General features: G+C 45.6%; 1 protein-coding gene and 1 non-coding gene across 4 annotated transcripts in view; one reads left to right on the top strand and one right to left on the bottom strand.

The window, feature by feature from the left end:
- Positions 1-16,543, top strand: part of GLI3 (GLI family zinc finger 3) — a 268,288-nt gene that overhangs the window by 57,100 nt on the left and 194,645 nt on the right. The window lies entirely within an intron of this gene.
- Positions 13,865-13,937, bottom strand: TRNAA-CGC (transfer RNA alanine (anticodon CGC)). Its single transcript has one exon. It is a non-coding gene; the product is annotated as a tRNA-Ala (tRNA).

Genomic DNA, 16,543 nt, shown 5'->3' with positions numbered 1-16,543 from the left:
CTTCTTATACCAGACATCCCTAAATTCCAAGGGGAACTGGATATTAAGGAAGCCACGGAGTTTATGAAAAGGATACAGATCTCATTTCCTTTTAAGCATCATTGTTGTACCTCCATCCTAGGCAGTATCGGTTATGTGTTATTGAAGGGGGAACTAAATAGTAACCAGATTTATAGAAAGCAGTGGGTCTTCAGGTTCACAAGCTCATCTTTTCAACGTTTTTTGTAACGTTTGCAGTTTAAGATGACCATTCCTGAGAAACAGGCAACCTGTTAGAATGAAATAGCATTTTCCCTGAACCATACTTAATTTTTATTTCGTAGACAGCAGGAAGGGCAATCACACATCACACACTTGGGGACGTCAAAGAGAAAATGTAACTTTCTGGGAGCGCACTCCCCCTGTCTCCCTCTGCTCTTTTCACTGTCCCATTCTCCCTGAAGGCTCTTTCATATCTTCTGCTCATGGCTCCAGTAACTCTTTCTTCCTCCTCGTTCCTCAGCTGGTAAGGTTACTTTTCTACTTTGACCAAGCAAACTGAAGCCAGCAGAAGAGAACTTTCACCAGCAACTCCCAGCACATCCGCTTGCCTTCTGATGTCTGTGACCTCACTCTCGCTGCCCCACCTCTTATTACAGGTGACATCGAAAGCCAGTTCCTCCAAAAGTCCCGGGGGGGGGGCATCCCTCCCACCTTCTCCGGGCTGTCACTCCCACGACCATCCTCTCTGTCACTACCTCATCTATTTTGTTCTCCTGCTAGTTGGCGCCTATCAGAATATAAACGTCCATCCTTAAAAGAAATGAACAGCACTCCTTGACCCTAATTCGCCCCCACCAATTGCCACCCTGTGTCTTTGCAGCAAATCTTTGAGGAGTTGTTTAAACTCACTGTCTGCATCTTCTCTTGAGCCATCCCCTTTTACACCCGCTCTGGCTTTTCCCCTGACCCCTCGCTCTGTGGAAACTGCTCTGTCAAGGCCATCAGTGACCCCACGTTGCTAAATCCAGGGGTCAGTTTTCAGTCCTCATCATGCGTGGCCCCTCGGCAGCGTTTGACCCAGCTCTTCCATCACTCCTCCCCTGCTTTACTTGGCCGCCAGCCCATCGCTCTGTCTGCTTTCTGCTTTCAGTCCACTGGCTGGTCCTTTGCCAACGTCTTCTCTTTTCTCCAAACGTTTACTGTGGGTGTGCCCCGGAGTTGGGACCTGGGTCTCCTCTCTCTCTCTCTGCTATACCTTTGGTGGAAGCAGCCGGCCCTGGAAACTGACATGCCATCAATTTCTCAATTTGTCCAAAACCCCCTGATTCGCCCTTTCCGTTCAGACCTCTCTCCCCCAAACCCCAGACTCATATTCTTTTTCTTTCATTCATCTTGCTTTCACATTCATACATGTGTTCTGCTATGTAAATTACTTTTCCAAATTTTGAATCAGTCCATATGTATCACGTAAAATGCTCCAATCTCTATTATTTCCACTAAGATGCTTATTCTGTGTTGGAACCTTTCTGCATTTCTGTATTTATGTGAATAAAGCAAATAGCATTTCTACCAGCCTCATAGTTAAACAGTGTGTTTGTTTGGGGCTATTAAGTAACATGAAATAATGATACATCAACATAGTCCTTTTTCATTTATTTTTATGTAACACTGAGAAGAGGTTTTTGCACTGAAGACTGGTTTTATTGAAATTTTACCTACGTTATGGACAGTTTATGTGAAAACCCCCTTTTCTGATGTGTTTTCCATTTGGCTGTATGTAACATTTACCTTGGCATGAAATAAAATTCCAAAATCATTCACGTAGTACAATTAATACATTTAACTTATATTTTTAAAATGTTAACAAGGAAAAAAAAACCCCAGACTCCTCTATCTATTAGGCATTTCTGTGGCAATATCTAATAGAGCCCTTAACCATGACATTGAAGAGCTGAGCTGATTCCAGCCCCTTCTACCTGCTCCGCCCCACCTTGTCCCATCCCCTGTGGATGGAGAAGGCGTCCTTCCCATTGTCCAGGTCCAGATGTTGGGACCATGTTCCTTCTGTCTCTTCCTCTTGCACACACAACGTGTGTGTACGTATGCACACAGCAAATTCAGCTTGTTAGGAAATTCTGGCTGTTCTGTCTGCTTTAACCACCTGCTCCCTGCCCTCCTGGGAGCCACCTTCAGCCCCTTCCTGGGCACCAGTAGCCTCCTGCTTCCATCTTTGCTTTCCTACAGTCTCTCATCCACACAGTCAAGGGAGCCTTTAAAAGCATGCATTGAGGAGGAGGGTGTAGCTCAGTGGTAGAGCGCATGCTTAGCAGGCATGAGGTCCTGGGTTCAATCCCCAGTACCTCCATTAAAATAAATAAATTACTCCCCCTTCAGAAAATATCAAAACAAAAGCATAAATTGGACTACATCACTCCTCCCCTCAAAACTCACTAAATGTGTCACCTGGGAGCCAAAGTTGTCACAAAGGCCTCCAAGACCCGGCGTGCTCTGCCCCTCTGCCCACACTCTCCCCCTCACTGTGGGGGCCTCTGGCTCTGGCTCTGGCTCTGGCTCTTCCTTCTTTCTCTGGATCTATTCTGCTTCAAGTCCATGACTCCATTAGATCCGCCAGGATCGCCTTATTGCCTCCTGCCTGCCTCCCACCCCACCCCCATCACCCAAGTTTGCTCACTCTTTTTTTCATCTTTCCAAGCTCTTGCTACATCTAACATGCTACCTGTTTCCTCTGCTAAAACTCTGAGCCCTCAGTGATGGAAAGTCGTGTCTATTTTGTTGACTGATAAAACCCAAGAGCCTTGGGACTGGATCTAGTTACTAGATTCCTGTGAGTAGTAGGAGCTTAATACAGATTTGCTGAATTAATGCAGAGGCCCTGGATCTAGTCCGATGGAGCGCTTCTGTGTCCTGCTCAAAGAATGGCTCTCCTTTCTTCCTGAGAGGGGGTGACCACTTCCTTGGTGATCAAAGGCGAGATCTTTTTGTTTTATTCTGTTTACCTTAGTTGAGGAGACTAGGTAGCGTTCCAGCATTGTCAGGACCATAGCCTCGCAGCTCTGGGGGGGGGGGACGACTTTGACACGTGGCTCTGGAAGTTAGGTGCCTGCATCTTGGTGGCCTGCAGTTGGCTCTTATTACCTGTTACAGAAGCAAACTAGAGCCCTCACGGACGCTACGCGCAGGAAGCATTTAAGTAATTTTTAAAACCTTGTCAGCACTTTGGGGCATGTGTGTTTCTGTCCCGTCTTTCCCTGGAACTGTTTCAAAGGAGAGAAGTTGCATGGGTGGCTTCTGGGCCCCTGTGACATGTGCGTGCTGTCTCTGGCCGGCATCCTCTCAGCTGGGACACAGCTGGGGCCTCCTTGTCCTTGGGCCCAGAGGGAGGACATCTGCCATCTCCGCTTGGTTTCTCAATCGCCCAGCCCCTGAAATCTATTTTCGCAATGATCTGATTCTGTGTCCCACTTAGCGAGTAGACTTGGAGCGCCGGGAAGGCAGCGCTCCGTGGTGTCTGTCTTGGGGCCCTGACGTCCAGCCCCGTCTCACACATGGCAGGGTTTAATGAATGTTTATGCAATTGTGAGTGATACGGCCTGGAGCCAAGCCTCATCAGAAGTTATCCATTAGACATACGAGAACAGTTCTGGAGATGGATGATGGTGATGGTTTACAACAACATGGCTGTGCTTAATACCACTGAACTGTACGCTTAAAAGTGGTTAGGGTTGTAAACCTTCTGTGTATTTGACCACAGTTAAAAAAAATTAGGGGAAAGAAGTTTTGCATTAGGCATCCCATCGGCACATGGTACCCCAGCATTGTCTTACTGGGACACACCAAGGCCAGGAGGCACGGAAAATTCCTCCTGAGGAGCGTGGAATTGTTTGCATCAGTTCTGTGCGGTTGGAAATGCCCCTTGCTTGTCTCTGCTGATTCATCCATGTTTTTAAATTCGATTCACTCTGCAGTTTGTTTTCGGCCTCTGTATCCCTTTGAGGAACCGTTTAATGAATGATCATTCTTCCATCAGACTGAACATTGAAAATTTCTACATTTTAAAGCCACACACAAGTAGAAATGGAGGTCGTGGGTCTGAGGCTCGGGGCCTGGGGTCAGACTGGGTTCCTGTCCCAGCACTGCTGTGTGCTACACGTGCTCTTGGCTTTTTTGCACCTCGGTAAGGTCCAGGGGGAAGGACCAAGCCTGTCCCATCACTGTCCTGTGCGCCGCGCCCTGTGTGACCCAGTGGATGCTCAGCACGTAAGTGAACCCGACGGGAGTGAGTGAAGAGACAGGAGCATCTCTTTGTTGTGGTAGATGCCGTCTGTCCGATGCCTTGAGATTTGGGGGAGGGTTTACAAGTGTGGAGGGGAGAGGGCAGGGCCTCTGTGCTCTTCCTGAGCGCCCTAACCTCACCCGCTCCCCCAGTCCCCTCCGGGCAGCCGAGCCGAGGAGCTGGACCACTGAGGGATGTGCTGATCAATACCCCACCTTCACCCCGAGTCCGGGGTGGGGGGTAGGAGTGGCCAGCACACCTGGTTGTAGCCTCGGGAGGCAGGTCCTTGGAGGAATTCCTCACCGCGATGTTTTGGGCCTTTTATTTTTCTCTGTAGCCTCAGGCTGAAGAAGCAGGTTGTCTTAGGCACATGAAAGGTGAGGAAGCCGACCGTCCCCACGGAGCCCAGGCGGGGCTGGGCGTCTGCTGTTTGTACAGCCGGTGGGCTCGTGTTGCTTTGGGCATCCTTGTGCCTGCATCCCTGCCTTGTTCCATTTCTTCCCACTGACTGAGGAGGTTTTGGGGGCCAGGCTGGACCAAACACCTGGAGAGAGATTGAGAGAGAAAGAGAAGAAAGTCAAGTACGTGTGGAGGGGTTTGGAGGAGGTGGGGGCAAGGGAGAAAAGATAGCCTCAGGATTCTTGGCCCCCAAGGACTGGTTTTAATCCTGGGAGAAGGTTTAGGAACCTGAGCTGACAGATCTATTTTCAGGAGGAATTTTGTGCGATCTGTGGGCCTAAAGAGAATTTGTGAAGACCTGGGGCGAAGGAACGCACACAACTGTGGAGAGGGCATTCTCTGCACCTCTGCGTGGAACCCAGCTTTCTTCTGGCACCTTGATGAATCTTTGAGGCCAGCTTCGGGTCAGCACCAGCTTAGGCGGGGGCATAAGTAATGGGGTTTGACTAAATGTTAAACGCAATTGAAATAGGATTTCCTTCATGTCAGGCTGCCCAGGGCATCTGTCCCCTGGTTGGTCACCACGCCCGATTTGATGATCTCGCTGGCTAGCCTGTGTGGCCGTCCTCCTCCATCATCCTGTCGGGGACTTGGGGCTCAGTTGACAAGTTCAGACCTTCCACAGTCAGAGAAGGTTCTGGGGCTTGTACTGTCTAAGGTTGAGTGCGTGTGCTCTGCGATTCGACAGACCGAGTCGTCACTGAAGGCCGTGTGACCTTGCGGAGCTTTCTTTCCCCCTCTAAGCCTCAGTTTTTGCATTGGGAAATGGAAATAATAAGATTGTGGGGAGGGTTTGTACGACCTGACATTCACTAGCGAGTGATACTGCTATTAGTATCATTACCCATCTTCGCGTGCACATCGGAATCCACATACTCCCCCAGAGCAGTTTCTGCTTTTCTGTCTAAGTTTGTAGAACTTAACTCATTTCCTGCCCACAAACGTTTTAAGAGAGAGCCTGCTGTCAGCTCCATTTTTCAAAACAAAGAAATCGAGGCCCCAAGCGGTGAAGTTTGTCTTCTCCACTCACGTGGGTGGACTGGGGTGCGGCAGGCGAGTGTTTTGGGGGAACCGGTCCAGGGCAATTTGCTCTGCCAGCATCACATGCAAATGGGTGCACTTAAATGTGTGTCGCTTGCTTGGTTACAAGCACACAGGTGGCTGGAACGTCACATCCGTGATATGTGTGTGTGTGTGTGTGTGTGCGTGTTTAATTCTGTATTAAAGGGTTGTGGATTTACAGTGTGAGTTTCAGGTGTGCAGCACAGTGATTCAGTTACACATGTACGGTGTGGGCTTGATCCGTTGATCTCTTTTGGATCTTAATGGACTCAAGGAGTTGCATGAGGTGTGCGTCTAAGGCAGCAGGCTGCGTTTGTGGAAATCAGGCAGGGAAGCTGTCCCGGGTCTCTGCAGACCCAGGGCCTGTCAGCATGGGTGGGTGGGGGGCTGTAGTGAGAGCTGACAGCTGGAGGTCACATCTCACCCCTTCATCCTCACGGCGCGCCCACTGCGGTCCCCACGCTTTGCAGACGAGGAAACAGCACCGGGGAGTTGACTTGTGCGCTGAGTGTGGCGAGGGCCAGGCCTTGAACTCCTGGCAGCCAGACTCCACGCCCGCACTGTCACCCTCTGTGCGGCCCTGGGAAGCAGGGGGTAGCAGCGGCTGATGAGCACAGTTCATCAAAAACGCACTGTGAACCTACAGATGAAAGAGGAGGCCTGCAAACACGCAGAGGTTCCTTTGTGAACTGAAACGTGCTTCAGCTGCTCTCTGTGTCAGCCAAGAGCCACCATGAACTCCCAGGTCGCCCGCCCGGCAAAGGGCTGATTTATGAGGATTTGCTCAGCTCCACCAGCTGGTTAAGGACAGGGTGCTTTTAACCTTTCAAGGGGAGGAAATGAATAAACAGGCGTTGGGGATGAACCCGGCGGGGTCCCTGGGCTTGGCTGAAGGGTGGATCCAGTTGAAAGAAGTTTTGACACACAAAGCTGATATCCCTAGACCCAATTTAAAAGACTTTTTGTGTGTGTGGAAGAGGGAGGTAATTAGGTTGGTTGGTTTGTTTTATTGGAGGTACTGGGGATTGAACCCAGGACCTTGTGTGTGCTAGGCAGGCACTCTACCACTGAGCTGTACCCTCCCACCTGGACCCGCTTTTGACCTGGACCCAACCAGAGTTCCCAGGAAACCAGAGTCAGGACATCAGAATTGGAAGATCAGGTCCCCATGTCTCATGGAGAACTGTCAAAAGAAATCTCTGGGTGTGACTGGCGCTGGGGGAGGTTACCTGGTTTAGGGGGAAGTAAGTCAGATGGAAAAGAAAAACTAGTTGCCCAGATAGTAAAAGGTGATGAACACCTTTAATTCATTTTACTTTTTAACTTTACTTATTTATTTGAAGTATAGTCAGTTTATTTATACTGTTGTGACAATGATCTGGTGGACGGCCTAATGTTTCAGTCATACATACACATACATATATTCGTTTTCATATTCTTTTTCATTATAGGTTACTACAAGATATTGAATAGAGTTCCCTGTGCTCTACAGGAGAAACTTGTTGTTTACCTATTTTATATATAGTAATTGGTATCTGCAAATCTCGAGTTCCCAATTTTTCCCTTCCCACCCCCTTTCCTTCCTGGTGACCGTAAAGTTTGTTTTCTATGTCTGTGAGTCTGTTTCTGTTTTGTAAATAAGTTCATTTGTGTCTTTTTTTTTTTTTAGATTCCACATGTGAGTGATCTCATATGGTATTTTTCTTTCTCTTTCTGGCTTACTTCACTTAGAATGACGATCTCCAGGTTCATCTATGTTGCTGCAAATGGCATCATTTTATTCTTTTTTTATGGCTGAGTAGTCTTTAATTCATTTTAAATGTGATAAAATTACATCTGACATTTTGGAACAATAACAATATTTCTATTTTATATTATATCTTATTAATGCCTTTTGCGTATTCACAAGACTTTTGTCCTATGGGACACAAGAAACCATTCTACATTTACTGGTAATTTTTTTAGTCCAATGCCATCAGGAATCTACTTTACATTGCCTTTTTTGTCCTTTGGAAGAAATATAAAATTAGGCTATTTTTGTAGAATTTGCATAGGGGGGGCCAAGATTTCTCATTAATCTCTCAACCTGTCCCAGAAACAGAAGCCATGAGGCAATGAAATGGCCAAGGGCGTCTCCAGTATGTAAAGAGCAAAAATGTCAAGTTGTAAGAACTGAAATGGAAGTAGATAAGTTCTACTTTGGTCCCTAGGTTCCCACAGCCATCACTTTTTTCCCTCATCTTCCCTGGGTCCCTTCCACACCGTTCACTGCTCCGAAGATGGAGGCGAATGGGCTGGCAGGACCCACACGTGATGCTCAGGTATCCCCTCCGTGCCTTCACCGCCCCCTGCAACACAGTGAGTGAACACAGACCTTTCCTGAAGCTCATGGGCTATATTTCGGTCAATAATGTTTCTAAAGGATTTCTTGTGGTTCTTTCTGCTTTAGAAAGTGACTCAGAAAACACTTTTGTGCTCATCCTAAGAGGAGCCATTCTTCTGGCTGGTCCAATTGGGGATGCAAGTGAGGAAAGGGAAGGAGAAGTGAAAAATACAGAAAAAAAGATGGTTGGGGAAGATAATAGTATTTATTTGCTTCTAAATCAGAATACACGGGCAGCTTTCCCCAAGAGCAGACAGACTACAAACTCATTACCCAGCTCTGTCCAGGATCCTCATTCATTCCTGCTGCTGGATTTATTACAGAGACTAAGAAAGTGGTATTCATGCAATTTTAAAAATCTCTTTTCAGAAATTAGAGGCAGGCTTGGGCCTTAGAAGTAAGGAATGTCAAATGGCTTGGGGTGTCATGGAAGGGAGGTGAGAAAAAAGCTCCCAGTGTGTGGGCTTTTCAACTGATTGCTTTAGAACAGTTCTTGCCTGTATGTCTGTCCAGGGCAGGTCTGCTCACGCAGGCTCCCTCTCTCCCGGTGAGCCAGGCACCAGGCATTTCACGAACATCTGTGGGGCATCTGCCTGCTGCAGCACGCGAAGGCAAAATGCGAGGTGTTGGGACGAAGTGATGATTTGTATTTACTCTGTTCCAGAGGAAACCTCAGTCCTGCTGCTGAAGGCTCTTGCCCTCCTGGGCAGCATGGGGAAGCCCCGGCCCGAGGGCAGACCCGGACAGCTGGGATGTCCCAGCGCTGTCTGTCTCCATGGCTGCACGCACATCTCAGACACAGAGCCTCTGAGATGGGCTGTGACCAGGGAAAGGGACCCTAAGAGTGCGTGCCAGCCTGACGTTTCCCTGAGTGTGCGATGATTTTTGAGACGCGTTGCTCCCTTTATAACCCAGTACATGTTTGATTTTTTGCACCACACCATCTCATTCTGCTGATTGATAGACAGGCCAGTCCCCCAAATCCTTCAACTCTGGGGATACTCTATGGTGACCACCATGGTTGTCCTCTGTCTCCCCTCCCACAGGCTTGCATGGGGCGGTGAAGGCACGGAGGGGATACCTGAGCATCACGTGTGGGTCCTGCCAGCCCATTCGCCTCCACCTTCGGAGCAGTGAACGCTGTTTTATTCTTACACTCAGAGTGAGGGCACACACTGTTCAACTTCTGTGGGTGAAAAATACATCCCCCACTCTGAGAAAAAAAGCATCATAAAAATGTAAAAGAGACGTTTTGGTAGAAACAGATGCAACTAGATCATGTCACAATCTTGGCTCCTTTATTTTCTGGATCTTCAATTCGGCATAACCTTGGAAGGAAGACCCTTGGGAAAAAAATACCATTTTTTTAAAACTTAAAAGTATTTTTCTTGGGGGGAGGCAATTAGATTTTTAAATTTTTGTTTATATTTTATATTTTAATGGAGGTACTGGGGATTGAACCCAGGACCTTGTGCATGCTGAGCATGCGCTCTACCACTGAGCTATACCCTTCCCCCCCCCCCCCCCCGAAAGGAATGCCTTGGGAAGAAAGCTTTGGAAACAGTGTAAACTAGAGTGGTTGCATGAAGCCCCAAATCCCAGGGGCTTTGATGCTCAATTCTGTTTTTTTTTTAATCTAATGAGATTAGATTAGATTAGAAAGTGTAATGGCAATTTCTGTGACCTGTAGCATTTGATTATGCCTTTGTAATAACAAAAGCAGCATTTAGTCAGTGTAGAAAATACTGCAAAACATAGCTAAAGAAAACAATAGTCATCCTTGTTCGTTTACTCATGTGTGGCTGGAAATAGACATTTTAGTATATTTCCTTCTAGTCTTTTTTTCTCCACATAGTTGTCTTTCATACTGCTTCAGCACAATGACACTGAAATTGGAAGTTCTTCTAATTCATTCCTGAAGTACTCAGACTCCTCATCTCCTCAGTTCTCTTCCTAGGAAAGGATTTCTTTAAAAAATCTTGAAGTTTTCACTTAGGAAAAAGGTTCTGCCTTTTACAGAAGGCAGGAAAAAAAAAAGTGCCACTTAGTGACACAATTACTTCTATGACAGAATCTCTTCCAGACTTCTAACAATCTTTGAAAATTTTGCAATCAAGGCTGCTTGTGAATCAGACACTTCTTAGGAGCCCAGAGCTACATATGCAACATCAGGAGAGCCAGGAAACAGTGTGAGTTTGCATTGGGAGACATTGCAATTTTTATAGAATGGTGCAATTACACATTGAATGATTAATAAATGGCTGTGTGCTGAGTCAACAGGGTCATTGCTGAATCCTCCCAGGTTGTAGTTTGGGGAATGCGGATTAAGCTGGGCACGAGCTCACACCATGTCTGATATCTCCCTCCTACCCCCGTGGGGGATTTCGGAAAGAAAAGAATTGCCCAAGCAAATACTTGATGGTGGCAATCGTGGTGAGAGTTCTGGCATCTCTTTTATTTCCCATTAACTCACATTTCAAAAAGACCAAGGGCTTTCGTAATGGACCAATAGGTGCTCTATATGAGAACTATATGTAAGAAATTATATTAGGGCTATAATAGGTAAGCTTGAAATAGCTCTGAAAAGACACATTTATTTCTAAATTAAACATGCTTTTAAAACTTGCCTTTTTTTAATTTTAGAAAAAAGTTTTGAAAAGGCAGGAAATAGAAGAGAATTAACAAACACTCCTAATTGACTTTCCAGTGCTCAGCACCGTGGCTAAGATTTGGATGTACACTTCCTGCCCACCCCATCGCGAGCCCTGCTCTGTTCTCTGCTTTGCGGATATTGTTAATCTCCTACTGTGGTCATGTAAGCGCCCTTCTATTATAAATCATATTTCAGTGAATATCTTTGTAGCTAAGTCTTGGCACCAAACCTAAATTACTTCTTTGGGTACGTACCCAGCCAGGGCAGTATTGGATCATTGGGTCAAGCAGTGTATATATTTAGGACTTGTCATATAGGGCACCAGGGATGTACAGGGATGTGTGCATGCAAAATATCCTTCTTTTACCCACTGATAATAGTGTCTTCTCCTTCACTCAGCCTTTACCAACACTTGCTAATTTGGTATCAAGGCAAAACAACAAAACAGCACCCTGTTTCAATTTTCACGTCTTCCGTTATATGAACTAGTTTGACTTTCTTCTAGCACATCTAAATTTCTTTTTCGGTGAATTGCCTATTCATGTCAGTCCCCCCCACTTTTTCGAGTTCTTCTTTTCCTAGAGTAACATTTTTTCATATATTGCAGCTGTTTGGATGCATTCGCATTCAGCTACCTCAAATACATAATAGCACGTTTTGAACCACAGGAGACAAGACAGAGCATTTAGGACCTGCCTGGAAGTTTTTAGAAGTGATACCACTTTTTACTACAGGAAATGATGCAGGTAGAAAAGGGCTCCTATCATCAATTGGACAGTTAGATGATTTTGATGATTTTCACAGACCAAACATATTTGTGAAACTGGCACCAAACCCCCAAAACGGACCGTCATCAACACCTTTGAGCCTCTCTGATCCCTGACTTCTGCCGGCGTGGGCCTGTCATGTCTGTTTTTGGACTTTTATCAGTTTCTTATCTGACTTCTTTTCTTCGGCAGTGCAGTAAGTTTGCAGGACTTCATCTGCATTTTGTGTACTTCCAGGCGTTCATTCACCTTGTTCTATGGTACTGGATTGTCTGAATACACCATAAGTGATGAATCCTTCGTGCTGCTGATGGGCACTGATGGCTTCAAACGTTTGGTTACAAAGAGTGCTGCTCTAAGTATTTGAGTGCCTGTGTTTTGACCCCCCTGGTGCTGGGAGTAAAACTGACATTTTAACAAACTTTCTTGGGTCCATATATCTTTCTGTTCTTTCCACCTCCACCCCTTGAGCCAAGTACAGAACGGCATGGACTTGAAATGCACGTGTTTTTTGTTTTGCCTTTTCTTGCTGTTCCTCTCAGTAAGCACACGAGTAATGACGTTCCCTTAACAAGGCACCGATATAAATTGTAGATGATGCTGTTGGCTTCAGCCGGGGCTCCCGCCTCTCCGTGAAGAATTACATTTTCCATCCTGTGATTTTCTTGTTCATCAGCTCTTGATTCACCCTAGCAAACTGAAGGTTCAACTTGTCTTAAGAGGAAAGAAGTTTATTAACTCACTGGTCTTACAGGCGACCTCTCTTAGCTTTGCTCGTTTAATGAAAACCACATCTTTGGGGCAAGAAATTGGATGTAGGCCATGTGCAGTGCATGAGGTGAGGTTGAGACGTTACCAAATCGAGATCACACTACTGTGTGATCTTTTGGTAGAATTAAATAAAAGGTATTAAAATAATGTTATGGCTGCCTCTTACCAGCTTTCTGTCTGAGTTTTTTCTCTCTCCTCTGTGTTAGATTCTTGGGCTGACATGAGTTTTGAAGTTCTGCCACACTCACTTATCAGCCTGTGGCAAATGCAGTCCTACCAGAGTGAAGATGAAAGGCTGGGAGTTAAAAAAAAAAAAAAAAGGAAGAAAAATCCATGTGCTACATAAAAATGCCCTACCCTTTTAAGGAATTGGCAGAGTTACCTTTATTTCTCCCATCCCTCGCCTCCCACATCTTTTTCTTTCTCTGAATGTGTAGAAAAAGGCTCAATTCTTAAATTGTTATTGTTTAATCCATCAACTGTCTGTACGTCAGTTTAGCAGTTATCCAGACTTCCCGAAACACGTCTCACCTGACGATTCGGTGTCTCAGCAAGGGCCAAATATTTGCTGGTGCATTTCCAGTTGATGGGCATCTCTGTAAACCATGAGTCACTTTGTACTTCTGTCACCCACACGAGCTAAATATTAATCCCCACAGCAACTCCCATGAGGTGAGTGTGGAACGCATGAAACATCTCACCCTTGTGAACAGGTGAAACACGGGTGCCGGGAGAGAGGGCGTCCGGGAGGAGATACTTTGTGTCCGTTTTTCCCGCCAATTTTCATTCTCTTGGCTTCGGTGTCCTCAGTGAGTTTCCTGCCATTCAGGGACATGACCCTCTGAGTCATGATTGGGCGGCTACTGTTATTAGTTGATAAGCTGGCAACTGTAAGCGGGGGCTTAAAAAATTAGAACCAACCCCTGGCAAAAGGCTGCCACGGGCGACTTTCCTCTGTCACTCTCTCTTTTGTTTGTCACCCCATCCCCGTTCAGAGCCGTGTTTTCACTTTGGGCATCTGGTTTTTGGGGGAGCCCATACGGGCACCCCAGTGTCCTTTCCTCTGGGGCTTGAGTCTGATCAGACGAATGCCGTTGCTGCTAGCCCTGGGAACGACGTCACTGTCAGACGTGCCCGCAGGTCCCACCCCACTCCTTCAATTATGCATCCGCCCTTAGCATGAGTGTCTGGTGCCTGTGGTGTGCCAGGCATAAGGACACCACAGCAAACGAGATCCAGCCCCGGCCTGGAAGGAGCCCATATTCTAGTGCCGGAGCAAGCAAACAGCTCATCACAGAGAGTGTGAGAAGGCTTTGGGCGGGGCGTGGAGCAGCCTCAGAAGAAGGGGATGAAAGGGGCTGAAGGTGGTCCCTGCCACTCAGTGCCTTTATTCAAGGCCAGGAAGGTTGAGGTTGGTTCTGTAGACACCTGAAAGTTTCGTGGGATTTTTTTGGAGTTGGGGGGGAGGTCATTAGGTTTATTTATTTATTTAATGGAGGTGCTGGGGATTGAACCCAGGACCTCGTGCATGCGGAGCACGCGCTTTACCCCTGAGCTACACCCTCCCCTCCAACCTGGAACGTTTGTGACCAGAGAAGCCGTGTGTGTTTCTAGAAAATTTTCAAGTTTTGGAGTGTGGGGACCATCAGGACTTTCAACATTTGCTTCGGTTTTCAGTACTCCCTGAAGAGTGAAGAAATTAAGAAGAAATTAACATGAAATATATTGGACATCAGGATTCACAGGGTATCCATTCTCCCAGGGTTTTGTAGTTTTCTCTCTGGTTTGAAGCTTTTGAGGAAGACTGGGTTCTCCTTCTTCGGGGGAATTTTTCAGAATGTTAGGTTGCTCAGTCATTTTACAGAATCTATACATTCACTTTTAAAGGGATTTTTTTTTTTGGCGTTCCTTTCTGTGATCAACCCGGCAGAGTAGAAAAGAAGTTTGAGACTTGATACCACCAGTAACTAGTTTCAACGAGACTAGGCTGAGGCTTGGCAAAAGTAAGGAAATAAACTACCACCCCTGACTCGACATGTACCAGCAGTGTATTTTGATTTGACGACATGATAAATCGTGTGACATGTATATAGTCATGAGCTGACCATTGAAATTAAGCTAATTTGTGGCTTCTGCTTTCTCATTTTTCCAGTGTTTATGTGGAAAAGTGATTCCATATTCGGCCTTCAGAATATGTATCTCTAAGGGGAATATTTTAAAAAATAATGAAATAAAAATCCTCCCAGCTCCCATGAAAAACCCTGATGCTTTTGCAAAATACTTTAACTCTTAACACTTTCCAGTAGAATACAAAGCAAGACAGGTCATGTTGGATAAAGAAGCATTTTACTGAAACTTTTGGTGGTTTCTGTGGATCTTATAGTAGGGTTACATTGAAGCCAGAGATTTTCTACCGATTTGCTCTACCTGTCAGGGCGTATAACCTATCGGGTAAGTTTTAATTCCTTCATCATTTCATTGTGGCTTTCTCTTGCACTGATAAAACTGCTTCTAGTATGTGGAGTTTGGCTGCATAAAAACTAAACCTCTTTTTCAATGTCTTAAATGGATTGAAACACAGAAGTATACAACCAGACCAGAACACCACTTTTCAAAACTTTATAGTTTCGCAAGTATATCTGTAGGAATTTTTTAGTGATTATCTTCCATTTATTTATTTACTTTTAAACAGCCCATATTTTTGTTTATTTTGTTGCGCAAACATCAGTAATCTTCAGATGCGATGCTGGGAGAATGTTTTCAAATTTGACAGAGTACAGATGTCTTTTGGTAAGACCAATCCAAGAATAGTTTTATTTCTGCCATATTTTCCATTTATGCTATTAAATGAGAACTTAACATTTTTACATGCACTTTGATCTTTTTCTCCCCCACCATGAATTTCAGGTCTGTCTGGATAGACTTATTAAAAGAGTTTACGAAGGTTTGAAATATTTACATTTCTGAAACCATTCACATTTAAATGATAGTAAGAGACCGGTACACAAAGGTCACTTGAACAGAGTGGATGGAAGCCTGTGCTGAAGCATCAGTGCAGAGAGGAAGTCATTAAATTGGTCTAATGGAGACCTTACAGACAAATTCAGGAGTCAAATACAAGCCACCCAAGGTCAAGAACAAGAGACACTGGCATCAGGAGATTTTAGGATTTGCTCAGTGGTTCTGATGTGCACAGAAGAGAGGTGGTGCATCAGATGGGGGCGATTTGGGGTTACTGGGGGGAAAGGGGGTGGGAAGGGATAGACTGGGAGTTCAAGATTTGCAGATACTAACTGCTGTATATAAAATAGATGAATGACAAGTTTCTACTGTATAGCACAGGGAACTATATTCAATATCTTGTAGTAACTTATGGTGAAAAAGAATATGAAGACGAATATATGTATGTTCCTATATGACCGAAGCATTGTGCTGTACACCAGAAATTGACACAACAAAAGACTTCATTGGAGAAAAGTTGAATCGGAAGGAGTGGGGCAGGGCATAGCTCGAGTGGTAGAGCACATGCTTAGCATGCACGAGGTCCTGGGTTCAATTCCCCAGTGGACTTCTGTTTAAAAAGTAATTAAATAAATAAACCTAATTACCCCCCCCCAAAAAGAACCAAAAACATCCTAAAAAAAACTTTGAAAAATAGCAAACCTTTAAAAAAGAAAAAATAAAAAGGCAGCTATGGGGCAGAGGCAAGCTGACGAGCCTTTCTGGTGGCACTGGGACGGATCTGACAGTTGTGGGGGAGCTGGAAGCTGTAATCTGGGGCAGAGAAACTGTGGAATCACAGGAAAGGCAGGTGCATAGATCCACATACCTGTCTTAGTTTTACTCCGAGTAATTTCCGAGGCCTGTGGCAAGGAGGATTAGAGCCTGACTCTTACAGAAAGAAGTCAGTACTGTACTGCACAGAAGCGGGGTCTGGGTGGCAGATCAGCAGTTCATGGATACCGTTGCTACTGGACTGGTTTGTGGTGTCGATTGGAAGATTAGGTTGAAAATATAAAATAGCGTTTCCTTCTTCCTCTCCTGGACCACGCCTCCCCAGGAGTCCAGAGCCAATAATGCGTAAGAAGGAAGACGAATAAAGCTCTGTGAGGCTGGCTGCTAGTGGTTTCCAATGTTCTGCTGAATGAACTGTAAGATGCATTCATTTTATG

Source organism: Vicugna pacos, chromosome 7 (genome assembly GCF_048564905.1).
Source record: "Vicugna pacos chromosome 7, VicPac4, whole genome shotgun sequence".
Lineage (NCBI taxonomy): Eukaryota > Metazoa > Chordata > Mammalia > Artiodactyla > Camelidae > Vicugna > Vicugna pacos.
This window is presented reverse-complemented; position numbering and strand designations above follow the sequence as displayed.